At 42.6% G+C, this 24,643-nt stretch overlaps 1 protein-coding gene and 2 pseudogenes across 1 annotated transcript in view; 2 read left to right on the top strand and 1 right to left on the bottom strand.

Moving 5' to 3' along the window:
• The window catches only part of LOC145361221 (scavenger receptor cysteine-rich domain-containing protein DMBT1-like), a 445,694-nt gene that overhangs the window by 250,858 nt on the left and 170,193 nt on the right, over nucleotides 1-24,643 (bottom strand). The window lies entirely within an intron of this gene.
• Nucleotides 1,270-14,230, top strand: LOC145361200 (Ig heavy chain C region-like; annotated as a pseudogene).
• Nucleotides 19,811-24,643, top strand: part of LOC145361199 (immunoglobulin gamma-1 heavy chain-like) — a 28,695-nt pseudogene continuing 23,862 nt past the window's right edge.

Here is a 24,643-nt window from a genome sequence, read left to right as displayed (position 1 = left end):
GAAAATAAAGAGACAGGGAGGGAAAATAAAGAGACAGGGAGGGAAAATAAAGAGACAGGGAGGGAAAATAAAGAGACAGTACAAAGATTCGGAGGGAAAGATTAAGAATGAGAGGGAAAGATTAAGAATGGGAGGAAAAGATTCAGAATGAGAGGGAAAGATTCAGAATGAGAGGGAAAGATTCAGAATGAGAGGGAAAGATTCAGAATGAGAGGGAAAGATTCAGAATGAGAGGGAAAGATTCAGAATGAGAGGGAAAGATTCAGAATGAGAGGGAAAGATTAAGAATGGGAGGAAAAGATTCAGAATGAGAGGGAAAGATTCAGAATGAGAGGGAAAGATTCAGAATGAGAGGGAAAGATTCAGAATGAGAGGGAAAGATTCAGAATGAGAGGGAAAGATTCAGAATGAGAGGGAAAGATTCAGAATGAGAGGGAAAGATTCAGAATGAGAGGGAAAGATTCAGAATGAGAGGGAAAGATTCAGAATGAGAGGGAAAGATTCAGAATGAGAGGGAAAGATTACGATTGGGAGTGAAAGATTAAGATTGAGATGGAAAGATTAAGATTGAGAGGGAAAGATTAAGACTGAGAGGAGAAAGATTAAGATTGAGAGGGAAAGATTAAGAATGAGAAAGACAGAGGGAGATTGAGAGGAGGCTGCAAACAGACAGAGAAAAGCAGGGCTGAGGTGGGAAAGAGACGCAGACACAAAGTGAAGAGGTTCATACTCACCAGCGCACATCTTTTCCCTCGGTGATCTCTCCAACTCCTTCCATTCCCTCTCCCATGGTGGGGGAGACAGATCCTGGGCCAGGGGCTTTGTGCTGGGTAAAGGGGAGGGGGGTTAAAATCTCAGAGCTGGAACTCCATGCTGCGCACACACACACACACTGACTCACTCACACAGACACACAGCTTACCTGATACTTACCCAGCCACGCGGAGACAGAGACAGAACAATGGAACCCCAGCCTTTTTATAACCTCCACACACACTGTCCACACCTCCCCAATCAAAGCCCATCCAACCACATCTCCTACACCTCACCTGGACACACCTCCTGCAGGTATGGCCCAGTCCAACACCAGCCTGTCTCTGAGTGTGTGGGGGGGTTGTGTGTGTGGGTTAGTGAGCACCAGGTAAATGGTTTATCCCAAGGCTCTCTCCCTCCGCCCCATCCCAGCTCCACATCACCAGCACTGGGAGCTGGGAGAAGACGGATTTAAAGTAACTCGCAGCTCTGCACTGCCAGGCAGGCCAGGTCTGAATGTGGACTGTACAACTTGCTCACCCAGGGCTCCATCGGCTACAGGTTTGTCCCCTTTACTGATTCCCGCAAAGTTGCCTTTCCCTTAAGTTGCTTGAAGTGTAACAATTTCTTGCAAAGTTATTTGTTGTCTCATTTACTAATTCCACTCCTGAATTACAATGTCATCTGTCTGTTGTTGTCTGTCCGGGTGTCTGAATGTGTGTGTGCCCTGAGCTTAATGACTCACCAGAGATCAGAGCTGCAGAAACCAGCCTTTTCATTGAAACATTACAAGCACTAGATGGGGGAGGGGGAGGGAAAGAAGCAGAGTGAAGTTTCTGTCTGCTAAGTGCTGTAAATGTGTCTTTAACCAGCAGCTCTGCAGAGAGACAGATACAGGATTTGAAACTCACTGGGACCCAGAAGGATGTACGTGGCGTGAGAATTGGAAGAAACCAGGTTGTCTGGATACGGAAAGGTGGAAGGAAAATATCAAGTCAAATCACTGAAAGTACAAAGGCGTCCCGGAGGCTCCCTGAAACTGAGCTGTAAAACCAGCGGTTTAAATCTTGGCAGCTACTGGATGGACTGGATCCGGCAGGTTCCCGGAGAGGGGGCTGGAGTGTCTGGTTACCTACTATCGTTCATCCAGCACTAACTACTACACGCCATCAATTCAGGGTCGATTTACTGCGTCCACAGACACTTCAAGCAACATCTTCTCTTTGGAGATGACGAGCCTGAAGACTGGAGACACGGCCATCTATTACTGGGGATATCAGCATCTTCCATCATAACCTGAAGGTCAGGATCTGTTTTCAATGCAGTATGATCGAGGCTGGTCAGAAGCAAACTATAATGGTGTTTAAAATAAAGAGTAACACAGAAAGCATTTAACAGTAAAACTTCCCAAACTCACCGATACAACTGGTCAGCTTTTCACTGCCTTTATATTCATTGTAGTTTCAGCAATCCAACACACGATATATTACTCTTTTTAATATTTCTGATAGATTGTGTTATATAAACAGTTGCCTACATTTCCCATTCGAGCAAAACCAATGGTCCATTTAAAGTGAATGTTGAACAGCAGGACTGAACAGAGTGAGTGCAGTTTTTGTATGGGTGTGTGTCACTGTGATATTCTACGGGGGTCACAGTGCTGAGAAAAGCGCCATCCTCATACAGAAACCTCAGAAAAGGTCCTTGCTTACATTTGTGACCAATGCCATTGCCGAATGCCAAAGTACATGAGGGTTCAACAAAATAATACTTAGAAGCAGTATTTTTTTTATGATGTAAAATGCTTCAAGTTTATTGTTATTGATTTACATGCTGAATGTGCACAGAGAGTGTACAAGTTTCTAACCCCCTTTATCAATATCATGACCAGTCAAAACTGAAATATCTCACTGAGTCACCCTTAACGAGCTGGAAACAGGCTTTTGAAATAGCAGTGAAATTAACTGTCTGTATTTTACAGCTAACTGTCCGCCTCAGTACTGGTCATGCTGTGTCTCACTGTGATAGCTGGAGCTACACAGCAGTTACTGTCAGTACAAAAAACCCTCAGCACTGATTGATTGAAACTGGATCAGTGTCACTTTTAAATCCCAACTGTAATCACAGTACAATATTATTTATATCCAGCACTGACCACATGGCAAGAATAAACATGGAAAATCTTGCTAGTTACTCAATTATCGATGTGTGTTTTCAACAACATGTTCACGTGTAACTCTGTGAAATATAAAACATTAGGGTCATTTAGGAATGTCAAATGATATCCAAAGATCCAATTATAATCTAATGAACGTTCATTGTCTTTGCTTTTCCTTGGGTTTGTGGATATTTAAAGTAATGGTGATTTTGTGTCTATTCTGTGCAGGGACGGTTACTGTATGACACAGCCTACAGAATGTGACACTGTGATGCTTTCGACTACTGGGGACAAGGGACCATGGTGACGGTGACTACAGGTAAGAACCATCCACTTACTGAGTAACTGGTTTACATGTGTCTTTGTTTTATATTTTTATCTGTACTAATAATCCATTTGGTAACAGAAATGTGACTTTGGTGGATTCTCGGTTGAGAATTGTTACAATGTTTCCTGTGATTCTGCTGCGAAGGGGTTTTAGAATTCAGCTCTTTCTGGACAGTAGGTGCTGCTGAGGGATTCAATCCCAAATTGATGGGATTTTGTGTTTATCTGTTGAGGTTACTGTGTGGTTGGGTTACTTTAAAATCTAAATGTCTGTTAAACAATTCAGCGTTTCTGCAGCGTTGAATCTCGGTGACATCTAGTGGCTGCGGGTTGAACCATCTACTGCACCAGTGTTTGAAATTTAAACCAAAAAATTAAAATAATCTAGAATTTCTATATTTATCCAGTGAAAATGTTCCACTCACTCACAATGCTGGTGCTGCTGTGCAATATTTTCTGCTTATTCTAAACATTAATTCGTTTGGTGATGGGCGAATTGGCTGGAATTTATATTGAACATTTCTGTAAAAGTTACATTTGATTCTGTTGAAAGTGTTTGTAGAATTGTGCTGCTTCTGCATGAAGTGGGGTTCAGTCTGTCACTGATGCGTTTCTTTTTCTGTGGTGAGGAGATTATGTATCTGGGTGACTCTAAACACGTAACATTTGTGAATTAATTTAGTGTTTCTGCATTGTTTGAACTCAGTGACACTGAGCTGTTACACGCTTTGATTGAATATGAACATTCTGTGGGTTCGCAACTGTTTGATGCATGACTGCAGACAGAAATAAAGCAGGCTTTATTGTGTTTGTATGTTTAAAATCTTTACTGGTATCGGCTTACGCCACTCGTTCAGAACATAGTTTGTCACTGCATTTACAATTTGGGGTCCCTGCAATGTTTAATCTCGGTGACATTTGATGGCTGGAACTTTTACCTTCCAAATGTTTAAATATGGTGACATCTAATGGCTGCGGTTTGAACCATGGACTGCACAAGTGTTTGAAATGTAAACCAAAATTTAAATAAATCTAAAATTTCTACATTTATCCAGTGAAAATGTTCCACTCACTCACAATGCTGGTGCTGCTGTGTAATATTTTCTGCTTATTCTATACATTAATTGGAATTTATATTAAACATTTCTGTAAATGTTATACCTGATCCTGTTGAAAGTGTTTGTACGGTGTGACAGAGATACAGACAGATACAGAGAAAGAGCAGAGAGCCGGGGGAGAGGGCACAGAGCTGGAGGGAAGTGTAGAGAACCAGGTGGAAATACAGAGAGCCGGATAAAAGGGGAAAAGAGCCACTGTGACAGGCAGAGAGCCAGGGGAAAGGGCAAAGAGCTGGGGAAATGGGCAGAGAGCGGGTGATGGATGGGCAGAGTGAGGGGGTTCAGAATAGAGCTAGCACCACAATCAGCTCATCTGTAATCTCAGTGAATGTTGGAGGAGACTTCAGGGCCCGAATGGGAAACTCTAGGTATTAATGTGTGATCCTTCAATGAGTCAATGTTGGATTTATTTGAATTTATAATCACATTTCGAGTTTCCTGATCATTCAGTAAGTATTCATTCCGGACGTATTTTTGAAGCAAAGTCACTAATCTCTGGTTTGTGCAGTGAGAGGCAGTGAGTTGGAGAGAGGAAGGGGCACCAATCAGTTTGAACACAGGCAATTTCCAAAACTAGTGTGGAGATGCCGGAGTGAGGTTGGTGTGGGCACAGGAAGGATTCTCACAACACCAGGTTAAAGTCCAACAGGTTTATTTGGAATCACAAGCTGTTGGAGCTCCCTCATCAGGTGAGTGGATAGTCTGAATGAAGGGAGAACTTCTTTATCACAAAGTGTTGTTGTTTGAGAAATAAACAGCGGTTTGTCACACACTGCTGTTGTTGAGAAATAAATAGTTGCTGCAATAATGGGGAACATTTTTGCTGTTCTCTGTTAAGCCAATGAATGACACGTCATTGTGAGACTAACAGAATGTGTTTTTTTTTTCCTAATTTGATAGAAGTGGAGACAGGGATATGAGTTTCTACAGAGATGACAATTCCCAAATGATAGAAGTAACATCATCTCAAAGGCGGATGAAAGATTTCATCGGGAAATATTAGGGATAAGTTCATAATTCTAATCAGTGTTGGAGATAGAAACATAGAAAATAGAAGCTGCAGTAGGCCATTTGGCCCTTTGGGACTACTCCGCCATTCACTTTGGTCAGAGCTCATCACTATCCTGATCACACCTACTACCCATATCCCTTCATCCCTTTAACACCAAGAGCTATATCTAATATAGAAACCTATTTGTAACAATATGTTTGATGACTTAATAAATGCAAGTAAGAGTCTAACTTGTTCAATTGGCCATTCTTTGCCAGCGAAACAATCTCCGCCCAATCTCTACGGCCTGGTCTCCCCCTGTCAGCAACACAACTCCGACGGCTCCATCACCTTCTGATGTTTGGCGATGGATTACTCTCCAGATATCTACAAAGTGACCTGCAAGATAAATGGGCAAACGGTCCCCAGTGGGTTTAAGCCTTACCCATCAGTGAGAAACACAAAGGGAACCTACACCCTGAGCAGCCAGTGAACCATCAGCGACTCAGTGGGAGAATGTCCCAGAATTGACTGTGAGGTTCGACACATCAGCACAGTCAAGAGCATTGAAATACCATGTAAGTGTGGTGGAGCTTGTGTAAAACAGAAACACTGTGGTTAACATGTAGGGCCTTGGTTAGAACTCATTTCAATAGATGTGCATCTTCCGGCCCTCTGGATTGGTCCAGTTAGTGTCTATTGACTGCAAATGAGTTAGAACATAGAACATTACAGCACAGTACAGGCCCTTCGGCCCTCGATGTTGCGCCGACCAGTGGAACCAATCTAATGACCCTCTAACCTAAACAATTCCAATGTTATCCATACGCCTATCCACTGACCATTTGAACGCCCTTAAAGTTGGCGAGTCCACAACTGCTGCAGGCAGGGCATTCCACACCCTTACTACCCTCTGTTGACAAAAGTTTAATTGATCCACATCTTCTGCAGGAAATGAGTGATCTGTTTTTTTTCTCTGAAGGTTTTGATACTGGGGTCCCTCCAACTGTTATCCTCACCGTGAGTTCCAGTGAAAAAATCTCACACAGGAAATTCGCAATCATCGTCTGTTCAATCATCGATTCCCAGCCAGGGTCAATGGAAGTGGAGTGTCTGAACAACGGGGAACCCACACATTCAGGAATTGTCACCTCTCCCCCTGTGAACTGAACGGGAACTGCTCGGCCAGCATTCAGCTGACAGTCTCCGCTGGGGAATGGTTCAGCAAAGCGGTCTATACCTGCCAGGTCACTCACCAAGGAAACACTCAGAGTCTGAACATCAGCGCATCTCAGGGTAAGAGACTCAAACAGAGGACAACATATATCATTCTGATGTTCATCGGAATTAGGGATCTATTACAGTTGCTACAAAGCAGACAACAACTTCTAAGTTAATGTCATGTAGTTTGCTGCATTAGATGTCTTGAAGAAGGCTTATAGTGTGTTAGTGTTTATTAACAGGGGGTCTGAGTTTAAGAGCCGTGGGGTTATGCTGCAACTGTACAGGGCCTTGGTGAGACCACATTTGGAATATTGTGTTCAGTTCTGGTCACCTCACTATAAGAAGGATGTGGAAGTATTGGAGAGAGTGCAGAGGAGATTTACCAGGATGCTGCCTGGTTTGGAGGGTAGGTCTTATGAGGAAATGTTGAGGGAGCTGGGGCTTTTCTCTTTGGAGCGGAGGAGGATGAGAGGCGACCTAATAGAGGTTTATAAGATGATGAGGGGGAATTGATAGAGTGATGGTTCAGAGATTATTTCCTCGGGTGGATGTAGATGTTACTAGGGGGGGCATTACTATAAGGTTGATGGTGGGAGATATCGGAGGGATGTCCGAGGTAGATTCTTCACTCAGAGAGTGGTTGGGGTGTGGAATGCACTGCCTGCTGTGATAGTGGAGTCGGACGCTTTAGGAACTTTCAAGCGGTTATTGGATAGGCACATGGAGCACACCAGAATGGTAGGGAGCGGGATAGACTGATCTTGGGTTCGGACATAGCTCGGCACAACATTGAGGGCCGAAGGGCCTGTACTGTGCTGTAATGTTCTATGTTTGTATGTAAATGCATCACTGTGTCTATCTCCATTGTAAGTGTACTAGTCAACATTTAGTATTCGGTGCATTAATGTTCCCCCCTGAACTAAACGACTCTGGGCTGATTGATATTTTTACGGGGAGTTTGATGTGTTGATGAGTGAAAAGTGAACTGAAGGCGATGTTATTGGGTTTAGATCGAAGAAGAAGGGAGGAGCCTGATGTGGAGCATCACAAACCAGAAAACCAAAAAGAAAAAGTAGATCAGTTGGGCCGAATGGCCTGATTCTGTGCTGTAAACTTTCTGAATCTCTCCACTCCGCTCCCCCCGAGTTATTTGAGGAAACAATTGTGTTCACCTCTCCTCCAAGCTGCAAATCAAACATGGGAACAGTTAAAATCAGAAGCGAAGCACATTTCCCTGAGATCTAACCAGTGGTTTCATTGTCTCCAGAATTCTCCAGTTTATTGACATTTATTGTACATTTTCTGCAGACCCAAATCCGTGGGAACCGGTCGTCTCTGTCCTCCTGCCCTCGGCAGAAGACGTCTCCGCTCAGAGTTTCGTCTCCCTCAGCTGCTTAGTGAGAGGTTTCTCCCCCCGAGAGATCTTCGTCAAGTGGACCATCAACGACAAGCCGGTGAATCCCGGCAACTACAGGAACACCGAGGTGGTGGCGGAGAACGGCGATAGCTCCTTCTTCATGTACAGCCTGTTATCCATTGCAGCGGAGGAATGGTCCAGCGGTGCTTCTTACTCCTGTGTGGTGGGACATGAAGCCATCCCCTTGAAGATCAGCAACAAAACAGTTGACAAATCCAGCGGTAAACCCAGTTTTGTGAACATTTCCCTTGCACTGATGGACACGGTTAATTCATGTCAATGAGAGTCACTCACTTGCATTAAAAACTACAATAAAAAGAATAAAAACATTTTCCTCTAACGATCAATGAAATACCCAATTGTTGAACTGGTTGTTTTTCAGTTTTACTTCCATATCTTTGATTTGAGTCAGATATTTTCATGTCTGGGACCCAACATTGTTGACCCAGTGCTCCCAGCGGAGATAGACACTGGGTCAGGGATAGAATAGAGCACATTCATTACAGGATTCTGCAAAATATCTTCACTGACTCTCCTCCCACTGAGGGGGAAACAATCCCACATTTTTAACATGTCTGACACACAAACACAACATTTAGATCTCTGTGTCCCTGCTTCTCTCATTGACCACCTCTTTAAGCTGCTGCACCGCACCCACTGGGAACTGAAGTGAGGGTCACACACAAAAAACCATGGAGAAATATTCCCCCCATCGGATTGACGGAGAGTGAAATTGTTCACATCCTGGATTCCCACTAACCCAGCAGAGAGAGGGGAGGAGCACGAGCTAATCCATGTCCCAAAACTTCCTCAATGAAAAGAGCAGGAATGTCATTATTGAATCCACTCACCTCCACCTCTTCAGTGGTTCGAACCATCTGGGACATTGTACCACCGGGTAGAGAGAGGGAAGCTCTGGGCTCACTCTCCTCCCTCTCCTGTGTTTGGAAGGGAACAGTTCTCTACTATAAGGACCCAGTTGCCAACAGTACAAATTAGTTTCCGGTTTACTTGCTACAGACTTTGAAGTATCATTACCTTAATCATTGAAGTATAAATATACTAATGCAACATAATTCTAAAATGTCTCAACACTCCTGTTCCTGTTAACCATGTGCTGGCATTGATTTCCCACAATACAAATTTAAACAAGTCATAGATTCCTCCCTGGGTTTGAACTGTTCTGTCCCTACGGTCTCTGAGATACATCAATGTATTATTTCATTCTCTCTCCTGATATCACCGTGCCCCTCACATAAAATACATTTCTACAGCAAAACATTGAAAATATGTTCCATTACTCGGGTTGTCTGGATCATATTCAGTTCACTACTGTCAGTGAAACTTGGAGCAAAAGTCACCCAGAGATCACCCTGCCTCCATCTGCTGGTGATACCGTCTCAATGCACCCAGAGATCACCCTGCCTCCATCTGCTGGTGATGCCGTCTCAATGCACCCAGAGATCACCCTGCCTCCATCTGCTGGTGATGCCGTCTCAATGCACCCAGAGCCCTCCCTGCCTCCATCTGCTGGTGATGCTGTCTCAATGCACCCAGAGATCTCCCTGCCTCCATCTGCTGGTGATGCTGTCTCAATGCACCCAGAGCCCACCCTGCCTCCATCTGCTGGTGATGCTGTCTCAATGCACCCAGAGATCACCCTGCCTCCATCTGCTGGTGATACCGTCTCAATGCACCCAGAGATCACCCTGCCTCCATCTGCTGGTGATGCTGTCTCAATGCACCCAGAGCCCACCCTGCCTCCATCTGCTGGTGATGCTGTCTCAATGCACCCAGAGATCACCCTGCCTCCATCTGCTGGTGATACCGTCTCAATGCACCCAGACCGAAGAAAACATATTCTTGATATGTACTGTACAAAACCAAGGTCGGTTTCCCTTCCAATACTCGTCTGTGAGCATAAAATACCAGGACATGTTTTTTAAGCAACTCAATGTTGTCACTGTCCCGAAAACAACAGTTGCCATTTTCTCAGTGCAATATTTTGTTTTTAGCTCTTTGCAGCAAATCGCTATAAATCGATCGACAGTGAAAGTGACAGTGAACCAGACAGAACAGTCAGTGGCTGCAAAAAGAAAGACGGCGTGAATGTTGCATGTGGGGATGGACAACAGGAATTGAAATTGTTCCTTAAAAACGATTGGAATGTGCCTCAATATGAGGTCGAATATAACAACCATTAGATCCGCTGCTGCCATGGCGATAAGGTAGCGTGTCACACATTTAGAAAGACCACATTTTCCTCGGGACAGGACCACAATTGTCAGTAAATTGACTGTGGGGAAGTGAAAGAAACGCGGTTACTCACAATCAGGCTGAAAGTAAAATTACCACATTAATTGAGTACTAATTGCATTGTCAAATGTGTTGATGTAGGGCATTGCAGTTGATGCATTCTAACTGGATTTCAGTCAGGATTTTGGCAAGATCCCGCACGGGAATCTGATCAATAAGTTAAAAATACATGGTTAGAAGGGCACGCGACACACTAGAGAGGAATATGCAGGAGTGAGAAGATCATATTTGAAGCTGGTTCTTGCACTGGAACCTTGCGTGCATTGGTGTAAAATAATGATTTGTGTGGGCTCTTCGCTGCTTGTAGTGAACGTTAATCATGTTCACCTTAACAGTGAAGGTATGAACTTGAAGTTCACAGAAGGTGTGCAAATTTATAATGGGGTCAATCGTGAGGAAGATTACAGAATCATACAGACGGGTTGGGCAAGTTGATAAACCAGTGGGAACTTTAATTTAAACTTGACACGTCCGAACAGACGCATTTTTGCATTCCAACAAGGCAAGAGAATGTACAATGAACGACAGAATGCAGGAAGTACAAAGAGCCAAATGAAAGGTGTGGTGTATGTAGGAAGATACACAACGCTGTGGCACAGGTTGTTCAGAGGGAGCCTAATTTATTAGCCATGGAAGAGAGATTTAGTGGAGGGAGGTATGATTGGGCTATCTAAAACAACCATTAGTCCACAAATGGAGAATGGTGCGCAGTTCTATTCGCCATGCTGGGCGGAGCACGTGATTGCATTCCAGAGGGCGCTGTAGCGACTTTCTAGGATATTGCCCGTGTTAATTCGTTTCAGACATGAAGAGAGAATGAGTAGGCTGGAATTTTTATCCTTCCATTAAAGTAGGTTGAACAGGTACTTCACTAAATTTGCAAAATCGTGAGAGGCAAAACACTTGTAGATCAGAAGGAAATGTCACCCCAAGTAGAGGGGCCAATTACCAGGGGCATAGACTAAAGGAATGAAGCTGAATACCTTTAATGCCGTGGATTCGATGTAAAGCGTTTTCACCAGAAAGACAGTGGGAATCTGGCACCCGCTGCCTATGTGGGTGGCAGAGGTGGAAACATTCAGACCATGCATGAAGTATTTAGACGGTCACTTCAAACAGCACATCAACCAAGGCTATGGGGAAAAAGGCGATAATTGAGATTGCAATATACAGTTGGCTAATGGCTGGAGGAGGCATAATTGACCGAAAAGCCACTTTGTGTTCTAATATTCTATGATCTGAATAATTGACCGGGAGCCAAGATATATCAGCAAGATCTTGGATAACAGAAGACATGCGTGAGTTAACACACAGACCTGATCTAGGACTCTGATATTTTCTATGCAAGTTTGCGAATGGTTAAAGTCGGAGTGTTTTCAAATATCCAGGGATGGATGTTAAAAAAATAACTTCAAGCAACAGATGAGGTGAGACAGGGAAATGGCACAGTTCAGAGATCTTACAGTGTTGGACATGAACAGCTATGGTCATGGGACACATGACAGGTTGGGTGATATTTTGGATGCCAGATAGGCACTGAGATTCTGACAAAGTGATGCATCCTCAGCACACTTTCAGAGATGTTACGGCAGGCTTTCTGACGGTGGGTGAATGCACTGTTTTTAGAACATACGAAAAAATTGAAGGAGCTAAACGTTTTGCAGAATGTGCATATTTGTTCTCTCAAATTATTCCAGGGAACAGGAATTATGCAGTTAAATGGACAAATTGGTGAAGGTGGGAATGTTATCTCGCCGCAGGGAAGATAAGCAGAACGTTTTGTAAAGGGTTTAACATCACGTTGTGTTTATATATACACAATACAATGTTGATTTTACCAAATGCTATTAAGCAAAACTGATGATTGAGATGATCTGGGATTTCAACTCAGTTCAGTGTCAGAGGGGGGGACCTCAGCTCCTGCTCTGCGACAGGACTGGAATCAGTGAGCATGAAAGCACAGATTGTGAGGATAACTGAAGACAATGGACACAGTGTTCCCAAAATCTAACCCTAAACCTACCCCTAACCCAATAATTCAATATATTGTTAAAGGCGAATCTGTGGATTCTGGAATCTGAAACAGAAACAGAAAATGCTGGGAAATCTCAGCAAGTCTGGCAGCGTCTGTGGGGACAGAATAGATCCAACATTCCGAGCCTGGCTGATCCATCGTCAGGAAATACACAAACACTGTAGTTCAACATTGTTAATAGAAATAATAAATGGTTATAACTACTTACTTGGCACACCAATGATCGCGAGAAATGGATAGTATCCAGCTTGAATAACTTTAAGGATGCATTCGAGCCGCCATAACGGTGACATGTTTTCGTAAAAGCTAAAAAGAGCGTAAAGAGCCCCGGATAAAGATCTGTCCAATGTGGTAACATTCCAGGCTGTTATATTCAGATTCTCATCCATTTTGTTTCACTTCCCAATCAGTTGTTCTCAGATTCTGATCCGCTGTTGAACCATTCAATCGACTGTTCTCAGATCCTCACCCGATGTTGTAAAATGCGATTCTGTTGCACTCAGATTCCGAACTATCCCTCATTCTTTGAACTATTAATAGACGTGACAATCTCTCCAGAGGCACAGCTGGGTTCTCGGGAGAATGACATTAACTACAGTTACTGAACAAACTGGTTCGCTTATCCCCTTACAATCTATTTTGTACCAACATAAACAAGTGGTGGATAACATAGGATTGCTGACGGAAAGGATATAGGAAATACTGTATTCACTGGCAAACTGGACCAACGTGAATTTGTACAGATTTTGTTTAAGGATGTGAGTGTTTGTTTTTAATGGAGAGATTAAAGGTTATGAAACTTGTGAACTCAGCCTGTTGGTCAAATGTTGCTGGTGAAGCTCGAGAGGCCACAAATAAATGCAGCAAGATTTTGTGTTTGTAATTGAAATGTAATAAATGGAAATCATCACAAATATGTGAATGGAAAATTATTTGATGAACTTAGTCAAGTCATTGCTGTAGTGCCTGACATGGCTGACAGGGAAAGAGATGTTCATGTTCTGTGCATGAGCTTCGCCAAATTGTGCAATCAAGAACAACATAAAATAATTGTCACGGAAACTACAATGTATCGATTCCCGGGCACTGTCCGTGAAGATGTGATTTTGACAACAAAAAGGGAAGAACAGAGGAATGGGGAAGGTCCATTTTTCATATGACATCAATATTGTTTAAGTGATAAACAGTGAGCAGATGGAGCATTGCATCAAGAAAAACTAAAGAAAAACAAGTTACATTGGAGAAAAGGAGGGATACATGGTAAAAATATATCAGATTAATATATTTGTGATGACTTATTAGGTTTCTGACAGACAGGGGAATTAAGGGTTATGGGGAGAAAGCGGGAAACTGGAACTGATCCACTTCAGATCCGCCATGATCTTATTGAATGGCGGGGCAGGCTCGAAGGGCTAGATGGCCTACTCCTGCTCCTATTTCTTATGTTCTTAAGTTCTTATGTCTCAGCTGGAATGGTGCGCCTCATTCTAAACACAAATATATTGAAATAGTATTTATTCATTAGTCACACGTAAGGTTTACATTACACTGCAATTAAGCCACTGTGAATTTTCCTATGTACTAGGTATATGTCGGTCGTGAATACTTCCTTCCAGCCCTGAGATATGATATACAGGGAAGAAGCAAAGCGCTTAATCAAACGCTCTTAATTTATTGTATCATTGCTGATGTCAGTCAGGACCGATATTTGAGAGGAAGATCCTGCAGAAACTGTGATATTGACGTTGTGAATTGACTTGGCTGGTTTTAATATTTGACTTTGGTGTCTTTTCCCAAGGTCCTACAGTCACTGCCAATTGCCATGATGGACGCCACCTCAAACGTGGTGCCACCACTTCGCTATTTCTATCGGTATATTCGGCATTCGTAAATGTTTGGAGCATTGACGTCTTTGACGTATTTTGTGGCTGACTCGCCAGGCAGGTGGTCACATGTATACAAAAGTCTTCCATCCCGTGGCCATACCTGATCCTCCTAAGTTGTCTCTATATAATAATTCCCACCAAAAGTCCAAGTTCTTCCTTCGTTAGTCTTCTGAATTTATTATTGATTTCCATTTGGCATAGACCCATGGCGAGCCAGCAGATGAGAACAAAAAAAAAATTCTAGATCGTGATGTGTAGCCAGTTTTCCATAGCTATTGTGTTTGGTGCCTGGAATATATACGGTATAAAACAGCAGTTTGGTCTTAAGTCCCAGTTTCATGTCATCCTGCACGCGTGTTCGAGTTGTTCGAAGGTATTGGCTACTCTCCCTATAGATGCCTCGAGCTCTGCTTCAAGGGTACTGATGTCTTTCACCCCGAACCCAATTTATTTCCATTGACTAACCTCTTTTGGTGGATTTCCATTTGGAGTAATCATTGGCACAAACACAAAAAGAAAACTCGCGTCACCATTAGTGCTTTAGTTACAAATCTATTCGGGAAGAAACAGTCCAAGTGTCCCAGAGAGACTCAGAGAGCCATTTTCACAAAGTTTCCATGAGTACTACAACACTTCCAGCGAACAGTCTGGCCGAATCAGTCAGAACGTCTTTTGTACACGCAGATCAGTATCATGGGGAAAGAAATGGCAAAACTGTATGGAACAGAGACCACATTTGATCTCATCTACACTCTAAACCTGACTGGAATGGGAGAACTGTGATAGTCCAATGCATCGCAGAATCTGATTGAAGGGCGGGATGAAGTTGGGCAGCCGATATGAAAATAAATTGTACTCACAATTGTGTGGGCACCATCTACATTAAAAAGCATTGAACATCATATTGAAATATAATAAAGGAAATACATAACTTGTATATGGTGTCAATCATAGTTCATGTTAGTGTAATTGTTCCACTGGTCTCTGGAGACTATTCTGTTAATTCACAGAAACTAGCATGTTCCCGGTGCTAAAAATGTGTTGATGCAACTTGCTCTGTCAGCCTTGATTTTGTGTGGTTACGTGTCTGGCTATTTGCAACCCTTCTCTGGGAGGTCGCGTCCCTTTGTGAATTCAAGTGAGGCAGATTGTCATGACCTCTTTGTTGTGTGATATCAAATGATTATATGGTTCTGTGAAAATAATCTGAGGTGCATAATTGTAAGTGAGTGTGAAGCCCGGACTCAGAGCTATCAATCTGAGTGGACCCAGAGCAAAATATTATTTGGCGTTGCGAGAAACCTATTTACTCCCTTCAGTGAGCACTTCAACATCTACCAAACTCTGGAATTAATCTGTGTTGGTGCCAGAATAAAACATATTTTGTGACCACTCACATTAACTCGCAGTTCTTCATTGTAAACATATATGACATTATTTTTTTCTGGTATTGCTGAGGATAGCATCACCGTTTCAGGAATGGTTGTTCTGCTTGCCTCAAGGTAATGTTCTGCTTCAGCCGTTTGGTTTATATTGTTCGGCATGGCTTTCTTTTTACAAAAATACATTATGTTATCTTAGCAGGGAGTGTCGAAATCAAACCATTTTATTCGTTCCCGTTTTGCCAAATAATGTTGCTGTTGCTTCACGGATCATCGAGTTTATTGGCTTTCAACATATCTCAAGGTTGACTGATGCAACGTTGGAACTCGTGTCTACACATGTCAAATGTATGTCTTTGCATGATCACTTGTTGACGAGATCATTTCTCCCGGAGTCATTAAAATGTACTTCATATTAGACAATAAAGAGCAGAGTTTGTGTAGAAGAAATCCTGATGTTTTTGTTTGCTTCTTGAACCCATATCAGACATGGTGCTCCGAAACTGCTGCAGTTGGCTCGATGGATTGTGTTAGCTGGTCTAATCTGCAAAGTTCAGATTAACATCATGACCTTTCTCTGTGTTCTTTCTCAAATAAATGTTGTTGTTGTTGTTGTTCGTCCACCGTCATCGATGAGGACCTTGACACCATTCGTCATCTTGAGGCTGGTTGTGGTGTGTCCGAAGATGATTGATCAGGCCAATTCGGGAACGGAATGTCCTGGCCCATATTTGACAGACTTGTCTAGACACTGTAGTTGTTCCGCTGGTGGCTCTGGACTTGGGCAGTTCACGCTTAAGTTGTGCTTCAGCAATACACTTTGCTTCATGAGCTTGACAGCCTTTGTGGATGAGGCAGCGCCAGGTAGGGCGGTTTTGTGCCAGCGTTTCCCAGGTGGGCCATGTCTATGTCCAGCGACTCCAGGGAGGCTTTGAGTGTGTCTTTGAAACGTTTCTTCCCCCCTCCATGGGAGCGTCTTCCAGCAGAGAGTTCCCCAGAAAGGTGCTACTTGGGAATGCGCTCGTCTGACATACGGATGACATGACCTGCCCACCGGGTCTGCGCTCTCATCAGCAGTGTGTGGACTGATGGTAGACTTGCTCTCGACAGAACGTCAGGGTCTGTTAGTTTGTCATGGCATCGGATGTGTAATATTCTACGAAGACAAGTCATGTGGAAATGATTGAGCTGTCTTGCTTGTCTTCGATACACAGTCTACGTTTCACAGGCATACAGGAGGGTAGTGAGTACCATGGCGCTGTAGACCTTCAGTTTTGTTGCTGGGCTGATTCCTCGACGTTCCCGTACAGTGGAGCGCAGTCTACCGAAAGCAGAACTTGCCTTTGCTATTCTGCAGTTAACTTCTGTATCAATCGTCACTGCTTGGGAGAGGATGCTGCCAAGATAAGTGAACTGGTCCACTGCCTGTAGTTTCTGCCCTTTCATTGTGATTATGGGTTCTGTGTACGGTGCATGAGGAGCAGGATGGTGCATAACTTCGGGCTTTTCAATGTTGATGGCGAGTCTAAAGTTGTCACAAGCCGTGGAAAATTTGTCCGTACAGACTTGCATCTCTGGCTCTGAGCCAGCATACAGGGTGCAGTCATCGGCAAAGAGGAAGTCTCTCAGAGCAGTCTCCTTCCACAGGTTGAAGAAGTTCCCATCCACTCTGTACTTGAGGCTGATTCCAGCAACACTGTCCTGGAAGGCATCATTCAGCATGGCAGTAAACATCATGCTGAACAGTGTGGGTGCGACCACGCAACCCTGTTTGACACCATTGGTAACTGGGGATGAATCAGAGAACTTTCCGCAATCCAGTACTCTGGCCATCATGCCGTCATGGAACTGAGGCACCATCTTTATGAATTGGTAGGGGGGGGCTTGGTGATGGGCACAGCCGAAATTATACGATCCTCCACAGGCCTTGTCGGCTCTCAGTTTTGAAGGTTTTTGAGAGATTGAGGTCCATAGAGACTGCTGAGGGCTTCATAGAACCCTTTCAAGTCGTTTCTATAATACTGAAGCAAGGATCCATTCCTCAGGAACTTAAAGATGCTTCCACCGTGCACCTTTACAAGAGGAAGGGCAATCGAGAAGTATGCAACAACCACCGAGGAATCTCGCTGCTCTCCATCACAGGAAAAAAATACCCTTGTAAAAGTCCTGCGAGATGGTCTGGTCACTCATCTGGAGCTGGGCCTGCTTCCAGAGTCACAATGTGGCTTCCGCAAAGGTCATGGGACTACTGACATTGTTTTTGCTACGCACCAACTTCAGAAGTGACAGGAGCAGAATCAAAAGCTCTACACAACCTTTGTGGACCTGTCGGGAGTCCCCCATCCTGAGTACAAATGATACAACCTTCATTACAGAGAGGGCTCAGATCCTGCAGAGATGGGCTAACCAGGTTGAGGCCATCCTCAACCGACCATCGTCTGTTAACGATTAGATTAATTGATAGTAATTACAATTGATATTAATGGATATTAATTGATATTAACCCATTAATTAATTGGTTCAGCAAGATTGATATTAATATCAATATTTCTCAGCAGATGTGCGAGTAGAGAGGAAAATCAATTGTTTCAGGACATGTTTCATCCCAAATCACGGAAATCCTTAATCACCCACACTCATTTGTGATCCAAATTCATTGAACACATCACAATGCGAGTCTGTACTGAATGAGACTTCTCACTCCAGTTGCATTGCAAGCTCCGTTCTGATGATTCTCTCTTGGAAATTATCAACCTCCAATTCTGTCAAATAAAACCGCTCAGTGCCACAAAGCTGTGGCTAACATTTGATAAAACTTTAGCCACCCCACAGCGGAATAAATACAGAAGAGCAGCCACCTCGATTTCAGCTCTGCCAATTCGATAATTCCGCTGAAATGTTTCGGAATATTCAGTCCTGCCAAGCGTGTTCCCATCAGCTCAGCTCACGCTCGCCAATTTTGACATAACTGCATTCCTTCAATCAACAGCGCTCTCCACATTAACAATAGGCTTCACAAAGAATTAACACAATTACTGAGCCTTTCAGGAAAACAACTATTGATCAGGAACATTCCGAACTGGCAGCTGGGTGTTGAAAAGGCCAAAATGTCAAGAGGACACGGGGGGTATAGAAAAGTTAAAGCAATGGGCTGGTAATGTCACATTGAATACAAACTGGGACAATTGAAGGACATATACTTTGGCGGTAAGAATAGATGTCCAGCTTGTTATTTAACTGTAAAGGGACTATAGAAATTTGGAATCGAGACAATTTTTTTTTTCATGCAGGGATCAGGAAATGTTACCTTCGATGTGCAACAAGAAATGGAATATTGACCTCTACTCTAATTGGACTGAAGCTCATATCGAGTGGACTCCTGCTACAGCTACCAATTGCATTGGTGAGACCATACTCATAGTTGATGTGGATGCTTTATCACACTGGAGTGGTAATAAAGTTACTTCGGAGACAGTTCATAGAATATTTACTAGCTTGATTCCAGAATGAAGGAGCTGTCATCTGAGGATGGACTAAGTAACTTGCACCGATAACAATTGGAGTTTAGAAGAAAGAGAGCTGACCTGACTGAACCAGAGAAGATTCTGACAGAGATTAAACTTTTCAATATCAGAGGATATTGTCATCTATGTGAGAGTCAAAAACTACTGGAAATGTTTCAAAATGTGATGAGAAAACATCAAGTTTTGAGTGGATCAAAGTATAGAGTGAGAATGTGAATTATCAATGGTGGAGAGAACATGTTCAGTGTGATAATATGGGAATGAGCAGTAGGGCGGGGAGTCACACTCTGATGTGGAACGGGCTGACATGTATGTGCTGAATTGGGTATGGTGGCTGAGATAATTCACCCCAAACAACTGCAAATCTGGCCGGTGTTGCTTGGATGATCATCTTTGAGTGAACGCAGCTTCAAGGTAGCACTCCTGAGGAATGACGTGGAACTATTTTTCCTCTTTAAAAACAGAGCTCAAAATAATCCAGAACAACAGGGACTTAACAGCGCTGGCGTCATCTGTCTGTTCAAAATAAAAAAAAGTTATAAATTCAATACCCAATGGACATTTTGCAGAATATAATTTACAGAGATCGTGAAAACATCTCAAAGTTAATCGTGTGCCGATTTCCCCCACTACAGTCAGACAGATCTTTACACGGAATAAAATGCATCTGCCAATACAAATGGTCAAGAAAATATTTTATACAGTTATTGCTGTCATTGGTGTTCCTGGTAAGTCATAAGTCTATTGAAATGCTTTGAATCAACGTGAGAGCCAGTGTCTGTTTTTTCTTTAACTGCTAAATGAGTCACATGTTGTTTAAGGTGTTGCACACTGATCTGCTGCTGGCCGTTATGCAGACATCTGTGAATTTTCCCCAGTCTGTGCATGATTTAATTCAGGCACCTGCGTGACAAATAATCTGAGACCACAATTCTGATTAATTATAAAGAGATTATTTATTCAGTCTCACAGTGGGTACTGTTAAATTAAAGACCAGAGCAGGGAACGTTTCTGAAGGGTAGTTATATAACGGATATCTGTGATTGTAGATTAGATTGGCACTTACTGGAAGGGAACTCCTTACTGCAGTTACCATGTAAAACGTGGACTCGCCTTCGATTTGTGCTTAATGCGACAATCGGAACACGTGATATTGGAACAGGAGTAGACAATTCACGCCTTCCTCGCCATTCAAGAGTGTCATGAAAGTTCTAATTATGCCTCGATTCGAATTTCCTCTTTTCAGGCTCTAACCGTTATTTATTTATCAATATAAATTATTGAACTCAGGTTTGGATATGTTGAATTTCACACCTGATATGGTTTTATAGTTGATAGAGTCTGCAAAGCAATAATTTCCTGTTTTTGATAAAATTAATCTCTTAACCTCATATTACAAAAAAATACATCTTCTCTTCATGTGTGACCTCTATTTGTAGTCTCCCTTCCAAGAGGAGACATCCATTTGGTACAGAACATTTCAAGTCCCTTCAAGTTCTCAAGACTATTAAAGCAAAGTAGAGCTTAATGCTGAAAAAAAAGGCGTGAATCACCAAATGTAGAAATATATCAGTAAGTCTGACAGCAATGGCTCATTATGACATCATTGTTTGTGGGACCAGTTTGCTCAGAAGAACGAGAGGCATACCGAGGAAAAGAGAAATGCAGGGTGAAAACTGTGATTTTCCATTAACTGGGAAGAGTGAGGAATGACAACGGGAGCAATGCCTATGTACGGATCTATCAGGGAGTTCCAGACCCTGACTCAAAACAACTCACAGATCTGGAAATAGCAGAAAGGGGGATCCAGGGCAGTTTCAAGAGAGTTTGAAATTGAAACAATTCCTTTCATCACAGGAAAATTCGGAGTGAAATGTTTTGAGATGGATTTTTCTTGGAGATGGAGATAGAACAGATGGTGAGACTTTCATGTTATATTGAAACTAATGAAAATATGGAAATCAATTCTTCATGTTATTAACCTTAGAAATGCAATATGTCAGATAATTTATTTGGCAAAATATTGAAATATTGATGAGCTTCATTAATATTTTTTAGAATATCTGATATTTGTAAGAGTTGTGGATATCAAAAAGTTGGATTAATAATTGCATGGTTTATTGAAACAGATTTCTTTACGAAAATAGAAAAACTCATTGACATTCAAACTGTATTATTGCGAAATTATTATTATTCGCAGTGTTAAAGTGATCGTCGGAAATGGATGGCAGACAGCAGAATCAACACCGCTGGAATGGACCGTCATCATCTCAGAGATAATTCACCCTCAGTCAATGATTATTCCAGGCAAAGGGAGGTGTAGAGAGAACAATTACAGAGCTCAGTGAATACCAAAAAAAAAGGATAACAAGTTTAATAAGGAAAAGTAAGAAAGAATCAGGAAAGTTAAAATGATGAAGACCAGACGCAAAATATAAAGAGAAGATAACTTATAACCACATCAAATAAGAAAAGCGAAATGGGAGAGGATAAAATAATGGCTTCCTACCATTAGACAATAACACAGTTTTCGTTTGACTTACAAACAGTAGGCAGATGAAAGGGGGCATTATTGAGCGGATGGGGGTGGCGGAGGGGATGGTGGTGGATTTATGGTTGGTCATAGTTGTCATCAAATGAATAGTTAACGTTCACTTTTAGCAGGGTAAGCTGCAATTCTCAATAAACCAATACTAACCAACAAATCCACTTACAGGACTCCTGAATCCTCAGTTTGAAGTCTTATCTGTAACTCTTCCCCTCCTCTCTCACCCACCTTACTCTCAGTTGAAGAAGGCTGATCACCTTTTCATAGGCAACTGGGCTTTCACAGAACGTGCTGGTCTTATCACAGGCATGCCTACACCATAAAACTTGATGTTAACAATATTTGCTGGGCCATTTCCATAATCTGTTCCTTTCTCTTTCTACAGTTAATTTAATAGCGATCTCGGTCCTGATCCGGGGTAAGTGCGGTCTCTCTGGCTGCATCATTCGCTACCTGGTGGCCATGGCAACCGGAGATCTGATGGTCATTATCATTGATATCATACTGAGGCGTTTCACTTACTATTATTACTCACGGTGTTTCCTGGACTTGACCGCCGTGTGCAGTGTTGTCAATGCCCTTCTCCGTGCAGCCATTGACTCTTCTGTCTGGTTCACCGTCATGTTCACATTTGATCGATTTGTCGCCATCTGTTCCCAGAAGCTGAAAGCAAAGTATTGCACTGAAAAAACTGCGTCTGTGGTTCTTGCAACAACAACTATTTTGTTCTGTCTAATCAATGTGCCTCATTACTTCAGATATGAACCCAGTAAAATAATCAACAATGTATCATGGTACTGTAAAAACAAGAGAATCTATTCCACTGATCCTAGATGGCAGGGGTTCGCTGTCTTATCAACAGCATTAACGCCTTTAATCCCATTCGCTGTAATTTTGATCTTTAATGGTCTGATTTTCCGACGGATTTTAATGGCCAGTAGAGCTCGCAAATCACTGAAGGGTCAGAGCAAGGATGAGAAACACAGTGACCCAGAGATGGAGAGCAGAAAAAAGTCAATTATTTTACTCTTTCTCATATCCAGCAACTTCATATTTTTGTGGTTATTCTATGTTTTATATATGCTTGATGTGCCAGAACTTTTTCTAAGTGACAATGGCTATGATATATTTGAGTTAGTCGCCTACATGCTGCGGAACTTAAGCTGCTGTACAAACACTATTATTTATGTGGCCACTCAGCCCAACTTCAGATCAGAGTTCAAGAAAATGCTGAAATATCCATTTGCATTGATTGCTCAGTACATTGATTGAAACAGCAATTTAAAACAAGTCAAATATCTCCCGAATAAGGGACAGGAAAAAGGTGCTATGTGAGCAGCAATATGATAAATATCCAGCAGACACAAAAAAAGACGTAACCGTGGGAGGAGGTGAAATAAAATTTCTTCAGTATTGAACTGAATTCGAAAGATATGAGTGGTGCAGTGAAAGTGAGAGAACCAGAACTCCAGTTCTCAAAGGATGTCTGCCAGGGCAAGGAGAAGGATGTGAATGACAAGAGGTGAAATTGAAACAACTCATCAGAACGAGATCAGAATCAAAATATCTCCTGAATATTTTGATATAAACACTTCCTCAACGTGACGACAGCGGAAAAGGAGGTTGTTAACTTAACATTTCAGGGATATCTATTGGTCCGAGTGGGATTTTTAACTCTCAGCATGTTGCCGTTTCTGGGATCTTGCTTTGTGTTGTGGACACGTGCGTGGCTTCCTACATGACAGTAAGGCTGCAAAGACAGATGGAGGGGGAGAGGGAAGGACAGAGAGAAAGATACAGAGAGAGGTAGAAAAAATAGGAAGTTGCTTGTTAGAGGCAGAGGGAGAGCAGCAAGCTGCTATTGAGGTGCGGGAGGGCACAATGAGAGGCAGAGTGTGAATTTGATTATGAAGGCCCTGGGATGTGGATTTCACTGTCCCAATCGCACTCTGCCTCACTCTCTGCCCCCGTATGAACATTATGAACATTTAAAACACACGCCTTAATGTTGACAGCTTTTTTGGGGGGGCCTTACTGGGCACCAGTGATTTCATTTTAAAATGTTGTCACACTTCTAATGGGAATCTTTACCTTTCAGGAACGATGGGACATATCCAGTATTGAACAAATGTCCATAGAAACAGAGGGGTGTGTGTATGTGTGTGCATGTGTGTGTGTGCGTGCATGTGTGTTCGTGGTTGTGTGTGTGTGTCTGTGAGTGTGTATGTTTGTGCTTGTGTGTGTATGTGAGTTTGTGCTTGTCGAGATATGTGTTTGCATATGTGTTCGTGTGTGTATGTGTGTGTGTGTGTGTGTGTGTGTGTGCGCATGTTTGTCTATGTGTCAGTGTGTGTTTCCTTGTGTGCACCTGTGTGTGTCGCCTGTGAATGTGTGTGTGTGTGTTTGAGTGTGTGTATCGTGTATGTGTGTCTGTTTGTGTGTGTTTGTGTGTGTGTGTGTGTGTGTGTGTGTGTGTGTGTGTGTGTGTGGGCGTGCGTGCATATACACTTGTTTGTTGCAGTGCTTTTGTGTGCATGCGTGTGTGCACGTGGATGTGACGGGAGGGAGACTGAGGGAAGACAGTGAGGGGCGGCTATGAGGCACCAGATTGTGCGGGAATAAATCGAAGGGAGACAGAGTGAGGTGACAGAGTTTGAGTTGGAGAAAGCAAGACAAAATTTTCAAGGGAGAATGGGTCGAGGGGGAAGGCAGGAATTTCAGCTTTCACACATGATTGGGAAGAATTTAAAAGTCAACAGAGGACAACTTTAAAAGCAATAATGGGGAGAAATGAAATATGAGTGTAAGCTAGCGAATGATATCAAAGAAGATGGAAAGAGTTGTTTTTCAATATATAAAAAAGTAAGAGAGAAACAATCATAGCCTTTGAACCTCTTGTAAATGAGCCCGGAGAAGTAATAAGAAACAAATCGATGCCAGAGTAAATGAATAGTTATTTTGCAT

Source organism: Carcharhinus amblyrhynchos, chromosome 34, assembly GCF_965287045.1.
Source record: "Carcharhinus amblyrhynchos chromosome 34, sCarAmb.v2.hapA, whole genome shotgun sequence".
Taxonomy (NCBI): Eukaryota; Metazoa; Chordata; class Chondrichthyes; order Carcharhiniformes; family Carcharhinidae; genus Carcharhinus; species Carcharhinus amblyrhynchos.
Note: the sequence above shows the minus strand (reverse complement) of the source record. Positions and strands in the feature narration are given on the sequence as shown.